This window comes from Apium graveolens, chromosome 5 (assembly GCF_009905375.1).
Source record: "Apium graveolens cultivar Ventura chromosome 5, ASM990537v1, whole genome shotgun sequence".
Taxonomy (NCBI): Eukaryota; Viridiplantae; Streptophyta; class Magnoliopsida; order Apiales; family Apiaceae; genus Apium; species Apium graveolens.
In genome coordinates this window covers 175,654,873-175,668,654 of record NC_133651.1, presented here as the reverse complement: position 1 = coordinate 175,668,654, position 13,782 = coordinate 175,654,873, and positions in this window count along the sequence as shown.

Here is a 13,782-nt window from a genome sequence, read left to right as displayed (position 1 = left end):
ATCTATGAAATTAATGAAGTACGAAAATCCACCCGTGGCTTGCGTAGACATTGGTCCACATACATCTGTGTGTACCAATCCTAGCAAATCTGCAGCCCTCTCTCCATGTCCACTAAATGGAGATTTGGTCATTTTACCCAATAGACAAGACTCGCATGTAGGATATAATTCAAAATCAAAGGGGTCAAGTAACCCTTCCTTATGCAATGCCCGCAGTCTATTTTCACTAATATGACCTAACCTACAGTGCCATAAATAGGTCAGATTTTCATCATCTCGTTTTCTTTTATTAGTTTGTTCAATATGAAGTAAATCATGCCTTACGTCACATACATACAGACCATTATTTAAAATGCCACGTCCAAAAAGAATATTATCTCTAAGGATAAAACATTCATTATTCTTAATAATAAATGAAAAACCATCCACATCCAACATAGGAAAAGAAACAATATTCCTCACAATGCAGGGGACGTAATAACAATTATTCAGAATAATAGTCTTGCCCGTAGGCATATGTAAACTAAATGATCCTACAGATATGGCCGTAACCCTTGCTCCATTGCCCATGCGTTGAATCACCTCATCTTTTTCAAGAGTCCTACTTCCCTTTAGTCCTTGCAACGAATTGTGTAACACCCCCAAATCCGGGGTCGGGGATCCGGGTTGTCACGAGTTCCATTTCCCTTAATAACACTTAATCTTAATAAACAACCAACTACTACATACTGTGACCCCACAATATACACACACACCACAAGTTATAGTCTCAGAGATGAATACCAAAAAAATAATACAAGTCACTTTATTCCACAATTATATGCCATTACACCTTAAAAGGGTTTCTGAATAAATTTACATTTCCTTGCCATTATTACAATTCATAAATATACATAAGTCTGGTACATCAAAAGTTGAAAGCCTAGCCTATTGGTAGATCCTACCTCGGCTATAACGGCATCAACGCCTACAGGAAACTGCGGAACGTTTCCTAACCGCTTGCGAATCGGGAGCTTGGTCCTGTTCATCTTTTCTATCTATTGTTGTGTGATGAAGAAGAAAGCAAGGGTGAGCAACAAGCCCACCGAAATAATATGTATAATAATTAACAATATATGAGCATTCTCATAGTACTCATGAAAGTCTTGGTCAAGAAGAAATGAACCAAGTTTGATATCTTAATGCGACGAAGTCGCAAAATATTCAGTATATATACTTATATACTTTTCAAAATCTTGGAAGTCCTCTTCCATGCCTAATATACACAGAGTTCCAGTTTATAACTGTATAAAAATATCATTGCAAGGTGATCTCATATATCTAACCTTGTCTCAACGTTTTTGTGAAAATATTTGTCATGCATAAGATAATCATTAACCAGATATAAGTTTAAAAGATGAAGTTACAAGATACTCCAATATACTTATATCTTTTCCAAATACTACTTGAACTACCACCGTTCAAGTTATAACCAGTTTCAAAAGTTCATCACACTGATGAGACTACAAGACAAGATTTGAATAGATTCAATCTTTGAATATCATTATAAATAATGAAGTTACGAGGTACTTCATTAAGTCCCGATATATATATACACTTATATATATATAAACATTTCATACACTCCTTGAAAACCTCTGTTATGAAAATTATAAACAGAGTTGCAATATCCAATGAATTTGGAAAGGAGAAAACCTTGGCATAAACCTGATATCTTGCTGATCAGGCAAAGATACCAATAAGTAACCTTTTCTACTAGTAGATGGACGAATTCCCCACTGGTTATCACCCTGGCCGTAATAGGACCTTATGCTGGACTGTCACTCAGCCACTTATGCATTTGATGGACTCCCACTGAGCCACTTACACTTTCATGGACACCCACTGAGCCCATGTTGCTTATGCCGACTCAATAGATGGACTTACTTCCCGAACTTTGGGTAAGTAATCAATTCATTTATCAAAACAGCAACCTCGTTGCGAATATAAAATACACCATAGAGCCAGATCCCTCAGGTTTTGAGCGAATATTTAAATCCCCTTCGAAAGGAAGATCTTAAAATATAAAAATGAGTTTTGGGATCCGCTCTAACTTTTAAAATCATTTCGAAGACTCGAAACATTTTTAAGAATGTTTGGAGTACTGCTGATTTATTAAAATAAATCAGTCCCAATATATTAGAAAATATCTGAATATTATTATTTAAATAATATTCCCAAAAAGGATAATCTCTATAAAAATAATCGAAGTAGAAGTGTTAAAACTCATACTTGAAATGAATATTAAATAACCAAAGATATACTTATACGAAAGTACTATCTTTATTTGAATAATCAAAAGTAAGTTTGATTATCGAAATATTATTCTTTAACAAAATAAAGAATATTATTTAATAAAATAAGGGGAGTCATAAGCCCTCGAATGAATATTCAAAATAATATTCATTAATAAAATAAACGGAGTCATAAGCCCTCGAATGAATATTCAAAATAATATTCATTAATAAAATAAAGGGAGTCATAAGCCCTCGAATGAATATTCAAAATAATATTCATTAATAAAATAAAAGGAGTCATAAGCCCTCGAATGAATATTCAAAATAATATTTATTAATAAAATAAAGGGAGTCATAAGCCCTCGAATGAATATTCAAAATAATATTCATTAATAAAATAAAGGGAGTCATAAGCCCTCGAATGAATATTCAAAATAATATTCATTAATAAAATAAAATAAAGTTATCGAATAAACCTTATTCGATTAATAGTTTTGAAAACTATATCAATATATATATATATATATATTATACTCGGGAACATCGACTCCCGGTTTAGAAAAAATGTTCACCTTTGGGTCCCCTATACTAAGGGTATACGCAACTACTTCTTATCTCTAGCATAGGTATTATGCAACTATAAGTATTGAAATCAACAGATAGATAACCAGATTACGAAACAGACATGCATATATATACCATCTCAGCATGCTTCAATATATCACAAAATTTGCTAATTAACCAACATGCATCTATCACAAGATAATGCATATACATATATACATCACCACAACAGTATAACAGGTAGAAAACTTGCCTGAGTGCTCCCGGATAGACTTAACCTTAGAGTGGGTCCGATAACCTATGAACAACAACATAAGTTGGAATTAAACCCCGGTCGCTTAAGAAACTAGACTTTAACCAATTGAACCATAACGTTCGCTTATGGTCACTCCTACGCTTAACGAATCACCTAAGTCGTTCGAGTACCCTCGGCTCCACCATTTTTAATAAATTAACCATTAAGAGTTTTAAGGAGATTCTTCCGCGAGTACCTTACCAACTGCCTAATCCACTTAACATAATTGTTTCATATCCCAATTAGTCATTTAAAGTCCTTAACCAAGGTTTCAAAGTAAGGAGAGGGGTAATGGTTCGTTCGCAAAACGCCGTTACTTAAAACGGTCGTTTCTCCTAAACCGTATATCGGATTCAAACGAACCACATATCAAAACGAAGCTCGTAATATGAACTATATAAACATGACAATGGTAAGAATCTTACAGTGAGTTGACGGGTCCTGAAGTTAATAACAAAAACAGTCTAAGGTAAATCGGGCATTACGACGGCTATGTTTACGCGATTACCAAAGTTTAAACTACTCCAATCAACCACCAACCAACTCATAACCATCAATACAACAAAACTTCACCTAAACCATATCACATCAGTCCATAACCTCCAAGTTTTTCAACTCAAACAACCACAATCAAGACCTATGAACTATAATCAAGCTTTAATTACCAAAACACTTCCAAATCAAACCAAACTACTAATAATCACAATCTATGCTTCTCATTTCACAAAACCAACAATTAAACTTACTAACAAATAAAGTAAAGGCTAGGGTTTGATGTTTATACCTTCCTTGGGAGGTGTTAAGTTGCTAGGAAGCCTTAGGAAGCCTCCTACAAGCTTGATCTTTCCAAAGAAATCAAGAACACAAAGTTAGGCTTTGAAGTTTCTAAAAGTCCGATTTAAAGAACTGTAAAAATGAGGGTTTTACCATACTTATTTGGATGAGACTCGTGAACAGGAGTTGTAGGCCATCTCAATACCTTTCCAACGAGCTATAGAACACAACATTTGAGTGAGCATTCCAGGAGATATGGCAGTTTAAAGTTGCTGTGTTTATTTTGGCCGAGAGCTTCTTCTTGCAAAGTCAACTCTTCTCTTTTTAATTTATGTTATTTGCTTGGTTGATTCTTCTTTTTGTCTTGAAATTTGTTTTAACCTTTTTACCATGGTTAATTTTGTCTGGCCCAAAATCACCCAACAAACAAAACTCCTTTGTCATGCTTATATAAGCAAGCTTGTGTCATGTGATGACATCATCATCCACTACCTTTTTGATTAATCCCTTAATTACTTGGCTAATGACCGCTGATCTGTTATACGGTTCGCTTATCTTTTGTTTTCGTTTATCGTTTGAGGGATCATACCTGGGATCTTATTACTTAGGTTCCCCTAAACCTTTTTCAATATTTTATATTCCTTTTATGATCCTCTCTAAAAATTCTTGAATTTAAATCCTTTTTATCATGTTACCTTATACTCAATTCTTTCAGTATATGGTGGATTTTCGGGAAAAATCAAAGTGTGCGGATTTGGATTCTGACGATCTTTACATACACTTATTTACTTTATGGAATACTAATACGATCTTAGAATTTCCATAACAGTACTCCTATATAGCGTGGTCTGATAATTTTCCTTAATCAGCATCATCAGCAAAAGTTACTATTCATCCGTGCTTCAAAAATTCCAAAATTTGGGATTATTACAAATTGCAAATATGAGAACCACATGCGATATCTAATACCCAAGTAGAAATTTGACCTAGTGACATATAAACTTCGATCATGAACATGCCTGAATCAGAAGCGGTAGTCTCACTACCCTTCTTCTTCAATTCTGCAAGGTAAACCTTGCAGTTCCTCTTCCAGTGCCCCAATTTGTTACAGTAAAAACAAACAGCTAAATTAGGACCAGTCAACTTGTGAGCATCTAGTATGCTCCGGAGTGATAGTGCAGAAGACATGACGAATATAGTAAATCTGTAAATAATAAATACATAACAACACTTAACAAATATTCAATTTCATTTCAAAACACTATATAAATCGGGTCTTTATTCATAAGTGTCTCCCACTAGTTTATCTAATTTTTTTCAACCCCTAAGTAAAAATTAAGCATTCATAATGCTAGTGGGAATAGGGATCCTACATTCCATCACACAACCTCGGCTGTGGCACGAAACGTCATGTGATGTTCAATAGGCAGACAACTCTTGCCAATTACATCTTATGTTATTCCCTAATATAAGTTTAGCCTCTTGAATAATTGAGTCACGGCTGTGGCACGACAAACTCAATATTCTAAGTCAAGTCTAATCGAACATTTCGTACAATTGAACCAGTCTCCAACTGCCCACGGCTGTAGCACGTACCGACCTTTAGATTCTAATTCAATGTACACATCTCTATGTAATAGACAAGTATTTCTTATTTCGAAATCAAAGCCCTCGGCTGTAGCACGAAACGATAATGATTTAAAAATAAGAACCACTTTCTACCATGTTCGAAGGCTGTGACCGACACAAGCCCGTTGTGTTATTGGCCAATTAGTACTTGATATTATTTAATTTTAGAGGGATTATATTACGTTACAATCATAATCATATTATAAAGAGATTCTTCCTTTTAAATTAAATATTTCAAATCAATAATCGATAATGAGATGATTCCCAGATCGGGTGGAGTATTGTCAAGAGGCGTCACTTAATAACCCTTTCTTACAGATAGAAATCTGTTGTTGACAGAATCATCCTTTATCTCAATATTGAAAATTCATATTCAATTACATGTTTCATAAACACAAGAATCTCATGATCGTATTCATAATATTTATTGTTAAGGCAAGAAATGATTCATATTATAGATTTTCTAGAGCACGCCTTATATTGATTTAAGTTCACCTAAATCTATCATCGCATGGTAAACATAGGCATATATCTCATATATAAAATTAAATAAACAAGTAAATGTAAAGTGCAATAAAGTAAATGCATTTGGTTATGGCCCTATCCTATGTGATCTTAATCAAGCTCATGATAAAGATCAAGGTCAAATTAATATGGTGATAGAAATAAATACAACTACTTATTACATAAGTCTTCTTCTTTGTTTAGACTTCTTTTATGCCTCGTCTTCTTCTTTGTATCACCTCCATTGGATAGACTTCTTGAGTCTTCAGTTACATTACATGATTGAAAGTAAAACTAATCTAATAAACTTACAAGAATAACTCGAGTTACATTCGAGATTTATGATTACAAAGATTGACGACATGCAAGTCGTATTTAAAACCAAAACCAAAACCATTACACTAAGGTCGAAAGGCCATAACCATCCACCATGCTCATACAACACATAAAAGCATGTTAAAACACATAATCTGATCTTAACATATCATATTATCCATGATCTAATCATAAAAAGAAAATATAACAAAAATCAGAAAAATCAGAATCGAATTAGAAAAACAAGAATCACTGTTTACGGGCAGTAAACGACGTCAAATGCCTTACAGACGAGTCATTGATATCTTTAGCTATCAGTTTTGTTCAGACGCTCGTTTACCTATGGAATAGGGAATTCATTTGCATAAATCGGACACCAGACCCAGATTTCAGCAAATCTGCAGCAGCCAATTCAGAATCCGTATCTAATATGATTCTCATAATTAGAACAAACATAAATCATGTATATATCAGTATATATACAGATTACATAATCATCTTATGATTATACAACTCACATGAATATCATATATTCAAAACCATACATATATAAGCATATTATATTAACATCAAATCATGGCGAATCACGTACATGCTCATATATCGAAAACAGTTAAACACATAAACGAATTAAAAACTTTTCACAAGTAGCTCTGATGCCATTGAAGGGTTTTTAGCACATAAATGCAGCGAAAACGTAAATTTAAATCTTAAAAAAAAACGAAACCCTCCGCAGGATCCATGCGAAAAATAATATTTAATTCGTAGTTCAGTATGTTTACCTTAAGAAGCTTTACGTTAATGGAAAGATGGAGGACTTTAATGGCGATCCAAAAATGATGAACGGAGATCCTTAGCAGCTGCTCCTCAAGTGTGAAGCACTCCACCGGTATCCACCAAGAAAACGATGTAACGAAGGAGGAGGAGATGGAGAGAATTAGGGTTTTGTAAATCTTTTTGGTTGAGGCAAAAATAGGGTCTATAATAGTATATTTATAGGCAAAATTTTCAGCTGAAAATTTTCCCATAAAATATTTTTATTATTAACCCTTAATTATTCTCACTAATAATTAAAACACCTTTTAATTATTAATCCTTTTTCTAAACTCGTTAGAAATAATTCTCTCACTTGATTTAATTTCCAAAAATTAAATTCTTAATTAATAATATTAAGAACCTTTTCTTAATTAATTTATAATCAATTAATCTCATTTAATCAATTATTAAATTTTCCAATTAATTATTTATTTCATAAATAAATAATTATCAGCCATTATTAATTAATTCCTCCACCATTAAATCATTCTCTTTTATGGTGTGACGCTGTAAGTTCAATATTTAGCCGGTAGTAGAAATAAATAATAATAAAACTATTTTATCATTATTTCTATAAATTCTCTAATTCATTAAATATGATTAATTAATTAATCATATTTATTCTACATCGTGAGGGATACTTCTCAGCATATCGCGACTATCCGAATAATACGAATTGACTGCTTAGAATACCAAGAACCTATTCAGTGAGTAGTTACCGTACAATCAATTCCTTCTACCCTGCAATGTCATGATTAAATACAAGGCATGGAACTTGTGTCAAGCCTATCTTATTTAATCATTTGCTTTCCCATTCACTATGCTTAGTTCTATTTAATGTAAATTAGAAACTCCTTTCTAATTTCATTCACTCTGGCCAGAGATTCCTGAACTAGCATAAGTGGATCAGCATTGAACATTCTCTTCCTTCACTGGAAGGGGTAGATCCTTTATTGATCATACACTATCTTCGTGTACAAATTCCTATACCCAGTAGAGTCCTTATAATTGTCCCTTGAGACTAAGAACTAAACCAAAGCATAGTTCAGTGTACACAAGATGACTATGATGACCTCAAGTCTAAGGATACTTGTACAACTATCACTATATGAACAACTGCTGACACGTGAGTGAACTCCATCAGTTGTTCAGCTGTGTGAGTCATGTTCAGTGAACTTATTCTATAATAAGCACCTACATACTAGCTATAGTGTCACCACACAAATGTCTATGAGAACAGACATCCTTCATAATAAAGCAAGCATAGTATGTACCGATCTTTGGGGATTATTAATTACCAGTTAGTAATCCTACGACCAGGAACTATTTAAGTTTAGAGTTATCATCTTTTAGGTCTCATTATTATGATCTCATCACAATCCATAAAAAGCTTTACTCTAAACTGTGGTATATCTTATTTAAACATTTAAATAGATAGAGCCCCCAATAAAAACAAAACAAGTCTTTTATTAATATCAATGAAATCAAAATAGATTACATAAAAGTTATTCCTAAATCCTCATACATGATTGGACGTAGGACATATCTCTTTCAGGTTCAATGTAGTGGTTCCAGATAAGACATAGGTATTCAAATATAGAGAAGGTGAGTATCAGTTCAAAGTATAATAGGGTCTCATGGTTTAAGGATAAGAATGGAGTTATCAAGCATATATGAACAAATTTGAGGAATAACTGACTTTTAGGTGTCGAGATATGGTTACCAAGTATAGCTTATACAGGGTTCAGCATCACCATTACTTTGGTATACTAGCATGGTATAACTTTTGAATTACTTGCATAGCAATCTCCAAGTAAAGTTAAACTACTTGCAATAGATACTTGAGCATTCATGGCATTTGCATATAATACGAAAGATAGATTTGAAACCACTTGGGTCATGTATACATGTATATCAAGGTGAATTGGAATACTCGCATCATATATAAAAGCTAGGTTAACACACACTTGCAGTGTAAACACAAACAGATAGGTTGAAACGCTTGCCTTGAGAAAGGCTTGACTTGACTGGCAGGTGGGAGCAACTGGGAACTCTACTCGAATTTAATGGCAAGTTTACCCTCATCTTGAGAGCCTACCAAAAATAATAATAACCTCATTATAATATATTCTCACTAACTCAACCTAATTATAAATCGAAATTAAGCACCTTGGCACTTAGGCCTATATACACATACATGCTTACCATTACCTTATAAGCATAATAGTTTACATAGCCACATATGCTCACATAACACATTTAAGTACATAATATTATATCAACACACTATATTGCATCACTAAGCTTGGATTATCTCACTCCACTTACTTAAGTCACTTAGTTGTGCTAAACTAGTCAAAACTCCCAATATTGACCTCATAACTCGAAGTGCCTTTATAATTCCTATTGACCCTAACCTAGGGCCTACACTCTATTGACCTTATACTATCTTACAACTATGATGGTCAACCTAGGCCTCACTCATAAGTGCTCTAAAACTACGCGATAAGTGAAAGTGCTCATTATAGTGATTTCAGGATGACATCAATGGTTTCTTGAGTGTAGTTGATATCCTTTCACCTCAATTTAACCTCCTGAACTTCTACACTAGACTCTTCTGATCATAAAGAAACTCCCAACTTGGTGTGACTCAAAGGCCTAGCTTAGGCCTACCTAGGCCTAAGCTTAAAGTTCAAGGTTCCCCTATTTTCTAGACAGAAAAGTGTCATGTTTTGCACTAACTTGTGACATATGATTCTAACTAAATTCCTATGAAATATGGCTCGAAAAAACACCTCTGACACTCCCTCTAGCTAGGGCCAACCAAGGCCTAGTGATGGCCTACCCATGACATGGTCAAAACTCCTCATTTCTAGGTTGTAGCAAAATTGTTCCCTGATGGACAGATTTAGTGTTTTTACTCGTGTACCTAACCAAACAACCTACAAACCTCTAATAAACACCTAAAATATGAATTATACCCCTAGTACTAGCTTCTGGTGACTTGGACCTCAAAGTGCATAACAATGACAAGGTAAAATCTCACCCTAAACCTCATGTTACCAAACTGAAAATCTGCAGAATTTAATGTACCCTTTCCACTATGATTTCCCACTTGACAAACTAAACCAAACATCAACCAAAACCCAAACAAACCCTCAACCAAGGTAACCTACTGAATTAACACTCCCACACACAATATTGGCTTAGTGGAGATCATCCTTACCTAAGGTGCAGTATAGCAAAACAAGAGTTAAAATAATACACTAATTACATGTCATCACAATTTTGAAAATAACAACTTAAATTCTCCAGATATATACGAATCAAAATCACATAACAAGGAGCACAAATCATAATCAATATCTTAACTCAACTAAAATTAGATTTTATTAACAAAAATCGATCCAAATGATCAAGAACTTTCAAAAATCATGAGTTGAAGCTATGCATGCATGCTTTCGAACTTACAAGCGAAAAACACTATGGTTTCCAAATAAATTTCATCATAAAATTAACATGCAAGCCTAGCATTAACCATAACTAATATGATCACGTAGCATGCAAAGATTTTTATCAAGTTTTTATTTCCAAATTCATGCTTTTATCACAAAAACATAAAAATATCAAACAAAACAACGAGAACACCATCCATTTGGCTCATAACAAGTAATGGACGAATGGATTAGGGTGAAAACAACATTTGCATGAGTGTGACATGCTCATGTCTAGCCATTCTCAACCCCATGATAATATATCTCATGGTGAAAGCCTTAGATTCACAAGAAGCAAGGGTGTTCACTTTGAGTTTAACAAGACACTACCATGCAAGATCAAAACATAGGTTTTTCATCATAAACTCTTTGGATTATAAATGAACAATATATGGGAAGTGAGATTACTTAAATGGAGGCTGGATGTTTGAATGAAAATGAAGGAGAATGGGGGTGGGAGCTTCGACCGAGAGAGGCCGAGAGAGAGGGCCGAGAGAGAGGGCGGAGGGAGTGAAGTGAGAGTGAGGTGATAATTATGACAACTTGTCCTTAGTTTTATGGTTTTAATTTGATTAAAATGTGAGTGGAATTGAGAATTGACAAAAGTGACCTTCTAGCAAGCTTGTGACAATTTGCATGCAAGGATAAAAAAGTAACTTGGTTAGTGAAGTAGTAGTTAGTGGGCTTAGAATTTCCAAATTTGCCTTTATCTTGTGTTGGGAGTAAAATGCATGCATGGGCAACTAAGTTTATAAATTAAAAATCAACTAATCTATATAAAATAATTTCTATAAATATAAATACACTTTCATAAATCATAAAAAATATATTATAAAATAGTTTATGATTTTTAGAAATTTAATGATATAAGATTTGAAAATTTGTTGTTAAAAGACTTTAAAAATCGATTTTCCATGTAGAATGAAATACTTTTGATTATCATTTAAAAATACTAAATAATACGATTTTCCTTTCAAAAGTTTTTATATAAACTAATACATTAAACACTTAATTGATAGGCACTCAACATATAGATCACCCACATTTATAATTCCACACAATTTAAATCTCAAATATAAACACATAATTATATATATAAGGTTTAGAAATACCGGTCGTAACAGCTTTTGAAGCCTAATAGTGGTGTTGTTAGAGAAGATGATTGTCATTTCTGTGGAAATAACTGGATGAATGGAAGTTAAATTGTCGAGCTTATTTGGAAGATCTATATGAATGGAAGTTAAATTGTCGAGCTTATTGGAGCAAAAGTTGTTGCTCTAGTTGAAGGAACTCGATACCTAATTTTTCCCATAAGGCGAGATTGAGAACTTGATAAATTGTTATTACGTGCCTTCCTTTAGCGGATACATTAAGTCAATTTCTTGTCAGGACAAGAAAGGTTTTCATTTCAATTAAATAAACAATAGTTGTTTATTCTATTTCAATAATAAGACTTATAATGTTGCACAATTAGTTAACAATTTATATGTTCTAAGTTGACTCAAACCAAACATTACCTCTAGCATTGTCCTTAAGCCATATTAATAAGAAACGCATTTCTGAGTTACATATAGATGACTACTTGGATAAGTTTGATTTTGAATCATACGGAAGATGTGAACTTTGTCTCATTTGCAAAATGACTAAAGCTTCTTTTACCTGATCAGGTAAAAGGGCCACCGCACGATTAAGACTTATACATAATGATGTTTGTGGTCGAATATGTATAATGGCAAGGGGTGGCTTTTACTATTTCATAACATATACTGTTGACTTCAGTATGTATGGAAATGTATTTCTTATGATGAAAAAATTTGATTCTTTTGAAATGTTCAAAGAATATAAGGTTGATGTAGAAACGCAAACAGAGGAAAGTATAAAAGTTCTACGATCAGATCGTGGAGGAGAATACATAAGCCTCAATTTCAACAGTTTCTTGAAGGAGTTTGATATTGTATCACAACTTACTCCTTCTGAAACACCTTAATGGAATAGAGATTCTGAGAGGAGAAATCATACCTTGTTGGACATAGTGCGATCGATGATGAGTCAAGCGGATCTTCCATTCAGTTTCTAGGGTTATGCTCTAGAAATGGCGGCATATACACTTAACCAAGTTCCGAATGAAGCGGTTCAAAATACTTTGTATGAGATATAGGGTGATAAATGCCATATCATGTCATTTATGAAAATTTGAGGACGTGAAGCGTTTTTAAAACATTTAGCCTCTGATAAGCTTGGACCAAAATTAGATAGATGCTATTTTGTGGGATACCCAAGTGAGACTAGGGTATATTTTTTATAATCCTTCCGAGAACAAAGTGTTTGTTGCCCGGGCCGCTGTATTTCTTGAGGGAGAACTACTTTCTAAGAAAATTAGCGGGAGGATAATACATCTCGATCGAGAACCATATGATAACATTGAACTAGAGTTGGAATAAGATCGGGATGTATGTCAAAATGTTAAAAGTAATCATGTCCAAGAACCACAGGTTATTTGTAGATCTAGTATGATTCACCATGAGCCCGGGACAAATTATGAATTTCTTTTGACTCAAGATGGTGATATGATGTTTACGGATAATGATAAGCCTCTCACCTACCAAGATGCTATGAACAGTTCAGACTCTGAGAGATGGCTAGAGGCCATGAAATCCGAGATGGAATCCATGTTTCAAAATAAAGTATTGACTTTAGTTGATCAACTCGAAGGGGTAAAACCTATAGGGTGTAAGTGGGTTTTCAAGAAGAAGCCTGGCATGGATGGTAAAGTACATACCTATAAGACGCGACTAGTGGCAAAAAGTTTCAAACATATTCATGGTATTGAGTATGATGAGACTTTTTCACCGGTTACTATGGTCAAGTCCATTAGGATTTTGTTAGCAATAGTTGCTTACTTTGACTATGAGATTTGGCAAATGGATGTCAAAACTGCTTTCTTATATGGGAGCCTTGAAGAGGATGTATATATGATACAACCTGAGGGTTTTGTCGATATAAAGTTTGCTAAGATATTTTGTAAGTTGCTTCTATTTATTTATAGATTGAAGCAAGCCTCAAGGAGAATGAATATTCATTTTGATGAAACGGTCAAAGAGTTTGGCTTTATTCA